At 37.8% G+C, this 14,502-nt stretch overlaps 1 long non-coding RNA gene across 2 annotated transcripts in view; it reads left to right on the top strand.

Moving 5' to 3' along the window:
- The first annotated feature begins 672 nt into the window (after window positions 1-672).
- The window catches only part of LOC131347860 (uncharacterized), a 77,709-nt gene continuing 63,879 nt past the window's right edge, over window positions 673-14,502 (top strand). The window contains exon 1 of one of the 2 annotated variants that reach the window (XR_009203843.1): window positions 673-782. This is a non-coding gene — a long non-coding RNA (uncharacterized LOC131347860). Of the gene's footprint in view, window positions 783-3,544; window positions 4,354-14,502 lie in introns of those variants that run through there. The other variant, XR_009203841.1, reaches the window with a different exon arrangement.

Consider the following 14,502-nt stretch of genomic DNA (forward strand, 5'->3'; position numbering starts at 1 on the left):
GTCTTCCACTGACGGATATTTTACTGACATCTGCCAAGGATAATTTAAAAATAAATAAATAAATAAGTGACCTAAAAATTACTTACCGCTGCTTTAATCCTATCACAACATTCAATTGTTTGAGAAAATGGTGCAGCTGTTATTCAGGTTGGTGTTCAAATAATATTATACATTCTTATTGACTTCACATCTGTCTGTGGGAGTGTTTATGAGAACATATGCTTACTGGAATTACTGGTGCTCCTGAGGAAGAAAAAAAAAGAAAAAAGAAAAAGTCCCTGAATGCAGATTGCAACACACACTGGCTTCCAGTGAACATGGACAATCTGAATGCATTCATCAAAGCAGATTTCCTTCACCTCCTTGTTTTTTTTTTCATTTCTTTCTCTTTTTTTCACCCCCATCCTCCTCTCCTCTCCTCTCCTCTTCTTTTGCAGTGGTACCTTTTTAAGTTCAGAGACTGAGAGCATGTCTTCATTAGCTGCATTAACATTCAGCGGCTGTAGTAAATTCTGACAGTGAAAAGGTCCCCGTAACCTTTAGTTGTGCAGAAATTTACTTCCCAAGAAAATTACAGCTGGCACTGTCTTAATTAATGCTCGCTTTCTTTGCTGAAAACCCAGGGCTTGTCAGGAGACGAGGAGGGAAGAAGGGGAGGCGGAGGCGGCGGCGGTGGTGGTGGTGGCGAGGAGGCGAAGGTGGGAGAAATAAGGAGAGGAAGTGGAATGTGGAAATGGCTGAATGTTACAAGAGGCCTTGAAAACTGAGCCTGGTAATGATAAGTAAGTAACTCAGACACCATTTTTTTTTTGTTGTGTTCCTCCGTTTCTGTGGTGGAGGCTTTGAATAGAGTCGCATTCCCCTCTTTTTTTTTCTTTTTAGCATGGTAAAAAATGAAATTCTCGGTGGAAAACTAATACATATTTTATTCCCGGCTTTCTTCAAACAGTTGAAGCATTGCATGATACTGCTTCTTCTGGATGAGCACTGCGTAAAGCAATACAAAAGGAGAGAGGCCACAAACAGATTAGAATACTACAAACAATCAGTGCCCTGAAAGAATGGTTAGTAAAGCTTCCTGTGAAATAAAAGGAGACAGAGCTGAGATTGGCAGCAATGTTTGGGATTATGCAATGAATGCTAAATGTGGAGCATCAGGCACACTCGCAGCGCTTGTTATGTAAAATAATGCAGTGAACACTGAAAGAAGGAAAGCCAGCTCCAGGCTTTGTCACACGTGCAGAGGTACAACATGCTAAACCGGTGTAATCAGTCATAGCTGATTATGGCACAACACTAACTACTACACTGTGTTTCTGTGTTGTGTGTTAATTTCGTTGCTGTGATAGAGGAGTTGTCATGAAGTTGGAGGTCTATAGGGCTAATGTGTGAATGTTTTCTATAAAGTGATGTTATTTTCTGCGCCTGTCACCAAGTCTAGGCCCTCTGGGTTTGATCATTAACTCTCTTTCTCGCGCTCTTTTTCTCTACGGATGCTAATTAGGGGTTCTGGCTCATAGAGTGCTTGATAGACAAATGTCAGAAGACTCTTGTGTGGCGTATTAATTGCTGAAATGAAAGCTGGGGGGCAACAGCAGAAGAGCAGATCTCCATATAAAGATAACTTTTACCAAGTTAGATTGCTAGGAAAGTCAAAGTGTCAACAATTTATGCTCAGCATTAGCCATTATTAAGTGTGGAGTGAAGCACAGCTCAGTTATGTTTGCTCTATAAAGCAAGATGCAAGACATGGGTAAGGTGAGAGCATGGAGTGGAATTGTTCAATTAACATCATAACATAAATAATAATAATAATAATAATAATAATAATAATAATAATAATAATAATAATAATAATAATAATAATAATGTAATATCTGAATTTTCAGCTGAAAATTCTTATTATTATTTACAGTTATAACAATTATTTACAGTGACAATAATAATAATAATAATAATAATAATAATAATAAAATGTCATATTATATAATATCAGCAGGAAGAACATGGATAATTATCAAGAATTCTGTTCTTTCTTTCTTTCTTTCTTTCTTTCTTTCTTTCTTTCTTTCTTTCTTTCTTTCTTTCTTTCTCTTTCTTTCTTTCTTTCTTTCTTTCCAAGTAGTTTTGTTGTTTCATTCATTCATTCATTCATTCATTCCTATTCCAGCTGTACCAAAGCTGAAAACAAATCACGTATTCTTTTCTTCAATATTGCTCTACATGTGCACCATTGTTCCAACTGTGCAAGGTTTTGCTCTAATGTGAGAGAAAAAAAACAAAACAAAACAAAAAAAAAACGAACTGTTTTCCTGCCTGAAAGTAGAATATTACTATCACTTCTGTAGCTCAATAAAGTATACCAATTATTCCAACTAATTAAAACAATTAAAGCTATCCAAATTCTCCACATCAAGACTGGAGCTGGCTTATTAAAATAGCCCACTAATGAGCTGCAGACATTCTGAGTGTCTTTTCTCTCCTCTGGCCTTGTCTTCTCTGGACAGAGAGAGAGAGAGAGAGAACGAACAAACCTCACACATGATATCATATTTTTGCAATATTAGTTTGTGTGTGTGTGTGTGTGTTAGTGAGTCACAATACTATCCTGGCTATAACAGTGAAAAATAAAAGGATAGAATACAGCTATGGGCTAGACCTACTATTACAATTTTAATCAAAATATCTATATGATGAGATCTTCATCTAAAATGACTGGAGAAGTTCCTATTACTACCTTCACTATGTATTTTACAGCCTTCACTTGGATTCCCTTGTGAATGATCATACATTACCTTAACCTTACAACTCTTTCTAATTCCACCCTGTCATCTGTCTCACACCTTCTCCTCACCAGGGGGGAAAGTAGGCACTCGAGCCCCGTCCCAGCGATGATAAACTGCCGCTGATTCCCTGATTCCAATTTGTAATTTTCCAAGTGTAGAGGTAGGACTCAGACGATTGATCAAATTGAGGAGCAACTTGAGCCACCTTTTTTTTTTCCCCCCACTTTCTCTCTGGTTCTCTTTCTCTCTCTTACTCTCTTGCCCAAAGACCCTCTTTAAATATTCAGCTAGATTTATGAATGGTCACTGTCTCCCTCAGCTATTTATATCTCCTATATTGACAGAAACACATTCTGGAAAGAGGAATGAAATTTTGGTTTCTGTGAGTGCGACGGAGGGGAAGTTTGATAGAGTGTAATCTGACACCGGGTAGGGGGTTGAAACACTTAGATTAATGTATTTTACGGAACAAAAGTAGACAAGGATTTATTCATATTTTCCCTCCATTTTTATGAAAAATTCAAATGAAGGTCAATTTTCAGGATTACCTGTCTGGCTGTAAAATGTTTCGGGACATTTGTCAGGGAATGAATAAAAAATTAAAGACATAGCGAACTATTTCACCAGGAGGAAAGAGATAGGAGGTGGACAAATAGATTTAACGTTAGTGTAATAAATATCCATGTTAGTGCATCATTTGTTTAGATTTGAGAAGGAGAAGGAGCGCATTTTTACTACTGTTACCTGTAGGGGTCAAAGCTCTTTTCTTGTTTGCTACAGCTGCCCCTAGTTGGTCTGTGCTTACACTAACGTCAGAGACCTCCTGATCTCTGGGGATGCTGGCATCGCCGTTCGATCTGATTATTTGGGAAGGACAAAGTGCTTGTGTTGATGAAGAGCCTGCTCGAAAATCTGGGAGTGCAGAAATCAATGCAGATCCTCTGGCCCCTGGAGCATTGATCATGCCTTCCTCTGCATTGACAACCCATGCCTTGTTTATCTAGGTGTACGAAAGGGCTAAAACAAGCTTCTGGTGATTTTTTTTAATGCTTTTTCTTTTCTGGGCATCTCCGAGTCCTTTATCCGCATCTCTGTGTCAACAGGTTGGCATGATTAATAATACACATTCATACATTTGATTGAAGAAAGTTTCCAGCTTCAGTACACATACTTGTGAGCTGTGAGACTGGTGTAGGGAATGGAGGGGGGTCTCACTTATAATTCCCTGCTTCTTCTGTGTCTTTTTAAAGCGAAAGAAACACTGTCTATTCGCATAGTTTGTGGTGGAATCAATCCACCGAGAGACGGACGGGTTTGCTGAAACGAGGGCCGCTCATTACTGCAGGATGTTGTTTGTCCAGGAAGCCTTTTCCTCCCACCTTGTTAGAGATGTCCAGCCTGCATAATTGGATCCATCTCCAGCTGCAGACAGACGCTCTCATAGCTAGGGCTTGCATAAATGACAAATGTTCTACCTATCTATGAATGATGACCATTTAAAGGAATGACGTCTCGTTATTAGGACTGCAGACAAGTTTGAAGACTCGGGCAATCTCTCCAGCAATGAGTAAGAGAATCACTTCACTTAAGGTTGTCTGTGTTGATTTGAACTCAGAGAGCTTCTTCTGATTCCTGTTTAGCAAACGTGTTTGCAACAAATAAGCGTTCACTTTGAGGCTAATTGGCGCTGAAGCATGCAGAAAATGTGTCATTATGAAACGATCAGAGCTGGAAATGTGAGTGACTTCACAAATTCATCGCTGTCATTCTTGAGATGAGACAAACACGTTCGAAATCATTTGACTGGAGCTTGCCTTATCATCCAGACTAATTGAAGACAGAGCGCGGGAGTTTTTATGGATGAGCCAAGCATCTGTTTCTCGACAAGGTTTCGGCGTAGACGTTCCATACACAGGTGACTTGTGAATGTTTATTGAAACGCAAGGTGAGTTTGATTAAATCAGGGATTTGTTTAGGTCCTCCACAACGACGTCATGTCATTCACAATGTGTGAGTCATAGTCTCTGGTTGGAATGTGTTCCGAGTTAGGTCAGTCATGGTGAATGTTTCAAAACACATGAAACCACCTGTCTGTCTAGTCATGGACCCGATATTGAAGAAATCCAGTGCTTAGTCCTGCACCAAATTACAGCACCACTAGCAAATATAGAGCAATAAATTTCACTTGATTTGCCATAATGCTTAAGTAAGGCAGAATTTTGCTCCTTTGTACAATTACACAGTGCCCCAGAACTGTCTTTAATTGGAAGAAGTCTGGCTTGCACCTGTAATAGTCGTGTTTACATCATCATTAGAAACAAGCCAAAACAAGACAATTTTTTAGCCTGTAATGGGCCAATGATATTTTGTGTTTGTTCATCATTACATACTTTAACCTTTTGAGCACCTGATAGAAAAGTTGCATAAATCGATACAACACAAATAAATGTTAATGAATGTCATAATACATACATTATAAAATGTCGATCATTTGTATACAACTCTTAGTTTTTGCTTATTTTTAACATTTTTTCCCCATGCTAACATGCTATATATTCACTTTTTAACTTACTGATGCAAAAGTCCATTGTTTTACCTGAAAGTTCATCTATACCTCCATACCCTTTTGTTGTGAAAATTCCTTAAAGGTGCAGTAATAGGTCACAGAATGTACAATGATCAGGCATAACATTATGAGCACTGACAGGTGAAGTGAGTAATACTGATGATCTCCTCATCATGGCACCTGTTAGTGGGTGGGATATATTAGGCAGCAAGTGAACAGTTTGTCCTCAAAGTTGGAAGCAGGAAAAATGGGCAAGTGTAAGGATTTGAGCGAGTTTGATGAAGGGCCAAATTGTGATGGCTAGATGACTGGATCAGAGCATCTTGTGGGGTGTTCCCGGTCTGCAGTGGTCAGTATCTATCAAAAGTGGTCCCAGGAAGAAACAGTGGTGAACCGGCGACAGGGTTATGGGTGGCCAAGGCTCATTGATGCACGTGTGGAGCGAAGGCTGGCCCGTGTGGTCTGAGCGAGCAAGTTAATGCTGGTTCTGATAGAAAGGTGTCAGAATACACGGTGCATGAAGGGTCAGGGCTGTTTTGGCAGCAAAAGGGGAACCAACACAATATTGGGCAGGTGGTCATTATGTTATGCCTGATCGGTATATAAGCAGTGTTGATATTAACAGAATTAGAAATTTTCTGACAGAACCCTAGGGACGAATCAATTATTGTATTAGTCTATTACAGCTTGAAACAGAACAATCCAAATAAATTAAAATATATGTTTATCCACTAACATCAACATACTTAAACTTGATATATTGTTTAAAATGAGTTAATGCACTATATTGGTTGAGCCACTTGCCATGTTGTTGATGGTCGATGGGTGGTTTGTTGCGGGTAAAAAGTGTAACCATAGTAACTACTCGTCTGCTTTCAAACACAAATTACACAAATTGCTACAGCAACTTTTTTATGTATATAATTTAGCCAGCTTGATGTGATTAGCTTAATTGGATGCTGACATTAACACTTTTTTTCTTTATCTTAACATGACTCACTGCTGTAACTTTGTTGTCAGTTCTATATTTTAAAATCTCTTTGCCTCACTGTTATAGAAAGCCCCGCTTCATTTCGTCGTCATTAGAGGCACTGAAAGCTTCATCAAATTTGATTTCCAGATTAGCCTTATTCATATTCTTTCATAGCTATGCTTAAGTAAACTTATTTCAGAGTCTCAAACACAGGGTACTGAGAATAGTTAAAATAATAGAGAAAGCTATGACTTCATACTTTAACTAACTAACAACAACAACCTCTGTGAATACTTGCACTTGAAAATATATTTGTATGAATTATACAGATGTGGGGGATGAATTAAAAGAAGAACCATCAAGAATCTTAATAAGGTGTCAGGCTACCATTCAGTGAACAGAATGACCAGAACGGCTTCAGTGTGTTTTCTTTTTGAAAAGTTTCTGTAGTATTAATTTCCCTTTAGTGGAACTAAAGAAACCTAAACATGTTCCACAAAGCCTTGGTAGACAAGACAATGTCCTCATAGAGGACACTGGACATACATTTACATTTCTGGCATTTGGCAGATAACTTTATACAACTGTGCAGTTGAGCATTAAGGGCCATGCTCAAGGGCCCAGCAGTGGCAGCTTGGTGGATCTGGGATTCAAAGTCACCACCTTCTAATCAGCAGTCCAACACTTTAACCACTAAGCTACCACATCACCTTAAGACGCTCAAGCTCTTCAAGTCCACAGAACTACACACTTGAGTCCATTGGACAGGACACTTGAGCTCTTCTAATCCAACCATGGTGAGCAATGTCCTCACAAGATAAAGTGAGCTCTATGAACACATTGCTCACCATGGTTGGATTAGAAGAGCTTGAGTGGCCTGTACAAAGTCCTGACCTCAATCCTAACATCTTTTGGATGATCTGGAACATTGACTGCACCCAGGGTCTCCTCACCTGACATCATGCCTGACCACACTAAAGCTCTTGTGGCTCCCAATACCCTTGCTCTAAAATCTAGTGAAAAGCCTTTCCAGAAGAATGGAGATTAACATAAGAACAAAGTAGGACTAAATCTATAATGCAATGTTATATGACTTGTTATAGTCAGCTTCCCACAAACTCTTAGCCACATAGTAGTATATTCCTGTGCTTAGAGTTGTAGAGATGACAGTTTTAGAGAAAGCCGTCCGTCATCAAACCATTCAGTGGGTCCTGGTTCACTCTGGATGGGGATTGGGTTCAGCCTCATGGTGGCAACTCTATTCATAACAGATATGTTTTATTACAGAATAAATGTGATCAGTCAGAATAACTTTATGCTGACTTGCTTCCATCTAAGGGAATAGGAAGACTCAAACCTCAAACCATGGCAGCAAAACGCAGTCTTTCTTCTTATCCACCACACGCATACAAATATGACGGGTTTTGTATTATCACACAGGGGAATTTCCTTTAGGGTTCAAGTGCTTATGTACTATATGATGATGCTTTCATATATCTGAAGAGATTTAAAGTAAAGATGATCAAAGATAATCTTTGTAGATTAAAAAAAAAATATATATATATATATATATGTGCAGAGAAGAAAAAATGAATGTGTGTGAGGAAATATGCATATGCAGTAAATTGCCACATGCCTGTATTTCGTGTTATCATGTGTTGCAGGGAGACATATTGTGCTGTTATTATGTTGCAATTCTTTTCTAGGAAAAGAAATGCTCTCATCCTGTTATTTAACCCAGCTGTTTATGAAGAATAATGTGTTGTGGGAATATCAGATTGTGAGACCTGTACTGGGATACAAGTTCATTGCACACCAAGTGCTGAACAGAAGGAGAAAAAGCAGGCATAAAACTGGACGCTACCTATCTTTCCATACAGTTATTTCAAACTACACTAAGAAAGTGGACTGATCTCTCACATCTGCAGACCAGAACTCAGGGGGTGATTTAAACTCCCTCATTCTGGGCTGGAACATTACTTTAATTCACTGATGCATGAAACATTAAAATGTAGAAGGCACTAAAATGAAGGGTGAGGAAGTGTATAAGAGAGAACGAGCTTTCGAGTGAAGTGGATTTATTAAGAGTGGCCCATGCTAGTTTGCTGCCATTATTAGCTGATTAGGTGTCAGAGGGAAAGAAGAGACCTGGCAACCTCACAAGGCGAGAGGTGTGAGCCATTTTACATCCGCATACAAAATGGAGCCGGGATAATTAGCACGGCATCACCAGACGATTCTGACTCTGATGAAGGCGGAAAAAAATAGAATAGGAGAAAAGTGCAGTTCTGAAAACAAACTTTGAGCTGTCATGAAAAAAGTTGGATGAAAGTTGTTAACATCATAGTGAGAGAAAGGTGAAAGCACCGGAATTTACAGTGCAGTGCAACGCAGAAGCTGGTTAGCTTGAATTACTGTAGGAGTCTAAAAACAGAATTGGGAGATTGCACCTTAAAATAACACTGACATATACAGTACAAAATGTCCACAATGTATTTTATTGGATATACACAGGACACCTGCGTAAGCTCCATCAAGAAAATGTAACAAGCGAAAAGAAAGAAAGAAAGAAAGAAAGAAAAAAAGAAAGAAAGAAAGAAAGAAAGAAAGAAAGACAGACACTGTGTATTCTGACACCTTTCTATCAGAATGAGCATTAACTTCTTCAGCAATTTGAACAGTAGCTTGTGTGTTGGATCGGACCACACCGGCCAGTCTTGCGTCATTTAGCCTTGGCTGCCCATGACCCTTTCGCCGGTTCACCACTGTTCCTTCCTTGGACTCCTTTAGATAGATACTGACCACTGCAGCTCGGGAACACCCCACAAGAGCTGTAGTTTTGGAGATGCTCTGATCCAGTCGTCTGGCCATCACAATCTGGCCCTTGTGAACCTCACTCAAATCCTTACGCTTGCCCATTTTTCCTGCTTCTAACACATCAACTTTGAGGACAAAATGTTCACTTGCTGCCTAATATATCCCACCCACTAACAGGTGCCATGATGAGGAGATATTTAATCTTATTCACTTCACCTGTCAGTGCTCATAATGTTATATGTTGTATATAAAATAAATTGTCTAGAACTAGAAAATACTGCTAGAACTAGAAAAAATAACTGATTTATTTTTATCTTTATATCTTTATATTAATATCTTTTTTGCCATTAAATGATTAGATTAAGCTAATCAAACAAACCCCAAGGAACTTGGGGGCAACTTTTTATTTCATCCAGCAAAAGTAAAATCTAAGATAAAAATTAACATAATGTGGAAGTACAGCTAACAAAAGCACTGTTCACATCTTGCATCCTTTCCCCTTCAGTGAACTGTCTTTTCTAAAAAAAAAAAAAAAAGGTGAATTTTATTTGTATTCAGTTTGATCACTGCTTTAGCTGATGAAGCAGAAACACCTAGTTTTCATGTTTCCCTCATATCACCCTTGCAGGGGGTCAAACATGATAAATGCTACCACTGAGCTGTAGATGCTGTCAGCTCTGCCTTCATGACCTCTGACCTACTGCAAATCTACGTAAATATTTATAACGGCTAATTTTCCAAGAGTCTGTAGTTGATACAAGTCTGTATGTAAAGTGTAATAATACAAGGTTAAGTTAACAACCCTGTCACTTTATTTAAGTGTTATGTCAACTGTATGATCTGGTGCATATGGGAATAAACTTTTGTATATGTTTAGCTGGGTTTATGTCATGTACAGCTGAAAAAATACAAAAGATATAAAGTGTTACCCCCCCCTTTTTTTATTAAAACTAAGTTAAAATTAATTATCTAAAAAAAGAAGAAAAAGAATTAAACGGAAAAATATATATTAGAATTAAAATAATTAATTTTTAATTTTTATTTAAAGAATGAATTTTTTTGAATATATATATATATATATATATATAATAAAAATATTATATATTAAAATATTAAAAATACAATGTATATTAATAACATTTCAGTAATATATTTCTCATGAATATATCTCAATTATCCTGGCCTCTTTTTAGGAAATATGAACTGGGATGCCATATGTCCCCCTCTCTCTCTCTCTCTCTCTGTGTGTGTGTGTGTGTGTGTGTGTGTGTGTGTGTGTGTGTGTGTGTTTGTGTGCATGCAAGTTCTGTTTGGAGGTTGATGGCTGGCGTGAAAATTGCTCACTCATGTTTCAGCGTGGAGAGTGTTCTGCAAGGCATGCATCTCTTGGGCTTCCCTCCCGGAGGCTCACTTCCTGTTTGCACACTGATTTAAACCTATCGGGTCAAACTTCACTGCTTCCTTCCTGTCTGAGAGGAAGTCAGGAGGGCATGCAGGTGTGTTAATGTGTGTGCGTCTGTTTCTATTTGGCCATTAGGTATGCTGAAGAAAAATTACTTTAGAGACATTGCATATTAATTCTGCATTATAGTACAGATAAAAGCAAGAAACTTTTACTGACTTGAGAGAAATATTTATTTTCAAGTGTATTTGAGACAGATTTCTTTTTGTCTTTGTTGTTTTTGTAGAAATTCTATTTATGAACATTTTATTAATCTCACTTGTCTGTTATTCCTATAAAGCTTTTTGCTGAGAGAAAAACTTCAAAAGTCCAATAAAAATCAGTTTTATAATTCTGGCATCAAACAAAAAAAAGATGATGTTAATGTATAAATAAATCTATGTGGCAGGAATATGCCTTTTTTTTCCTTTTTTGTGTGTTAGCATTGTAATGCAGGCTGCTCTTCTGAACAACAATCCAAGTAGAAGTTTATTTCTTCACGAATAAATTTTAAGCTGCATAAATTACTTTATTTTTCAAGGCTTTTAATGATTATTTATAGCACATGCTACACCTTTAACTTTTTAGCACCGCACAAACTTTTTTTATTCACTTGAGAATGTCATTCACTTCAGTGCAAAAGCTTCGAGAGATATCTGCAAACTAAAAATCCTTAAAGCTCAGGTCCCTTTTCACGTGGTGCACTAAAACTGTGGTCAGCCCTCCCCTTCAGTTCTAAATCTGCCCAAGAGAATGGAGGCAATTCTGCAGAGCAGTCCCTGTTGTTGCTATTATCTGCTTTATTGAACATAGCACCCCGTTTCCAGGGCCATTTACATAAACGGAGGAGTCTATATATTAAAGAAGCACCAAATGACTCATGACTTGGGGGGGAATGGAGGCCCCATCCCTCTTTCCCCTCCTCCCTGCAGATCCCCACACTCCACTCCAACTCTGCAACTCTGCATTGCAAAGCCCCTTACATTAAATTGTGATAGATGAAGAACGGAGGCCATTCATACAAATCAATGACTTTAGTGTATGTGTCATTAGCTTGAGAGATGCAGGCAGCGGTCAGTGCCATAAATCAAGCGATGATCGGCCTGTCTGCGAGGCAGCACGGCTCCCTGCACAGCCGCACGCATTAGTACACTGGAGAGAAGAGCAGAAAAGAATCAGAGCAAGTGCCTCTTTTGCTTATTAGTGCCATTCTAGGTTAGTGTGCTAGCTTGCGCCCTTTGAAACGCTTTGTTTTCTTTGTATATTTATGGCCCAGATGTGGAGCAACACGGCTGTCCCTAAAGAGCACCCGAGCGTTGGATTAATGGCTCGCAACTCTGGCTACTTTGATGCCAATACTGATGGCAGAGACCCAGCGACCTGAAACTCCAGAGAGATAAGAGTCAATAGCTCACCCTTTCACCCAACATGGCACAATGGCACAACAGGGAAAAAATCATTTCCTCCATCGTCGAGCGAGAAAGATTTAATATGGGCTCTGGACTTATTTATGTCTTCTGTTATGAGCAGGAGAATAATGCGAACAAACACGTACAGATCCCACTGAACTAATTTCTTAATTCTAAGAATCACCACAATAATTTCTGGTGCAACATTGTGATTAAATTCGACAATAAAATGATAATTAATATAAACTCTACTGATGTGATGAACATGACTACAACATGATCTGGTGTCTGAAAGTTATAACTTTCCATATAGATTTATGGAATTTATTTATGCTCATAAAGTTTGATTTACATGAAAGATTATCAAAAGCAATCTTGTATACAAATACGCAAAAATGAATGTGTGTGTGGGAGGGAAATGTGCATATGTAGAAAAAAAAAAAAAAATAGATCTAAATACACACGAACTAATTCCTAAACTCTTTGCTGCGAATCTAGATAATGATGGAAGCCGTAAGACACAATTTAAGAGCTATTATGAGAGCAACTAATGACCAGGGAGAGCTGAAGAGACAGCATTTACACCACAGAGTGTCAGAATGATGCACCACTTGTTCTATACTAATTGAGAATGTTTTAAAAAAATATGTATAAGATTTAAAGAAATTTTGCAATATGCATTTGGCGTAAATTAAAAAAAAAAAAAAAAGGTGATTTGTGACATTTATGATGCTGTACTTTAACTAATAAGCTGGCATTTAATGACAATTTTAAGAATCAGAGGCATACCTGGAGGTTTCAGGTACTGTTTGAGCCAGATGTTTATACCATCAGTAGTTCTTTTCCGAACAATCGCAAAAATACGTCTCATACGCAGAAACTTCAACCTAAATTGTTTGCATGAATATCCAACGTATAGTAACGCGATATTTTTGTTTATCTCATGCTACTTGGGCTATAAAAAAGAAGAAAAAAAATCTTCTAACATTCTATCTGCATTTGATCTAAAGAAATGAAAGCTAATTATCTCATTATGAACAAAATACATTATTTTCAGCTTTGATGGTGGTATTCTTTTTTTGTTTTGTTTTTTTTTCCTCCAGAAAACAGAATTCATTATAATATTCTCCAGTGATAGGAAGCAGTCAGTTGTTCTGATAGCTAACATGGGAGATACTAATTTGCTTGGTGCAGGTTTGGGTGTATTAAATGCATTTGCCCATGTCTGTGTGTGTGCAAGCTTGCGAGTGTGTGAATGGAGTGTGGAGTTGGAGGGAGGGACTGAGTGAGAGTGCCAGTGAATAGACAAAGTCACATGGGCTCATTTGTGCATCTATTGTTCCCCAGTTAACTCTCTTAGCAACAAAGCTCAGTTTACACATCATGAGAATGTATACACAAACGCACCACCCCAAAGACAATACAGCAAATGAGCATGCTGTTAACTAAATACCATGTGCTAAGGCTTTACGTAACCCTCTAACAACATTTGCACAATCCTATTACAACCTTAAAAATGAGCCCTACTCTCTGTTCGCTGCAGTGGAAATGGTACAGTGCTGTCTGGCTATTATGATATATGACCATTGACACCATTAGACTAAGGTATTATTAGAAGATTAGGTGAAGCAGCCTGGAAACGAGATCCTAAAGAGCTTCACTGCTGCGAGACGAAGAAGAGCTGAAAAGCTGAAGGAGCCGCAAATGACTGAAACTTGCGTACGAAACGTGGATAATGTAGCTGAAATTATATCAGTAGCAAACGTAAACACGCCAACATGCACCTCAGGGTTCCGGCTCAGAGAACAAGCGAACATAGTGGTCTTACATAGTGTAATGAACTGGTAAAGGTTAGAAGGTTCCCTGCTTTAACAGTAGGAAGTGACACATCAGTGATGGCTTCATCAAACACCCTTAAAAGTACTTTGTTTCATCACAGGGATGCAATGTTCCTAGTAGAAGCCTTTGACTTTGAGCTAGAACTGGTAATAAGTACCTTTGAGGTACATTGCTTCTTGTCCAGAAAGTTGTTTAATAAGAAATTCTAGTAATCAAAATGACTGGTATTTTATACTTATGGAGTTATTCTCTTAGTTCCTAAGCATTTTCTTATTATTCTACTAAAACCAACACTGTGCTGTATAAATAAATAAATAAATAAATAAATAAATAAAGTAAGTAAGTAAGTAAGTAAGTAAAAGCATCTTCATTTATCTACTATTTCTTCTTAGGAAATTATTAGAAGACAAAATGAAGATTATTCATCTTGTTTTAGATGCAACTCAGGTTTCTTATTAGCAAATCATTTTGCTTCTTTATAAACACGAACACTTAAAAATAGAATACATTATCTGCTAATAAACTAAGAGTATTTCAAGCTTGAAATGAGTTTTAAAAAATAAGAATTATTATATATCCTTTGGAAATAATTCTCTACATGTAGTGGGATTGTCACTGAAAACAGTCTTTAAAACAACCAAAATAAACTGCAGGGTATTTAAGGATAAAGT

This window comes from Hemibagrus wyckioides, linkage group LG27 (genome assembly GCF_019097595.1).
Source record: "Hemibagrus wyckioides isolate EC202008001 linkage group LG27, SWU_Hwy_1.0, whole genome shotgun sequence".
Lineage (NCBI taxonomy): Eukaryota > Metazoa > Chordata > Actinopteri > Siluriformes > Bagridae > Hemibagrus > Hemibagrus wyckioides.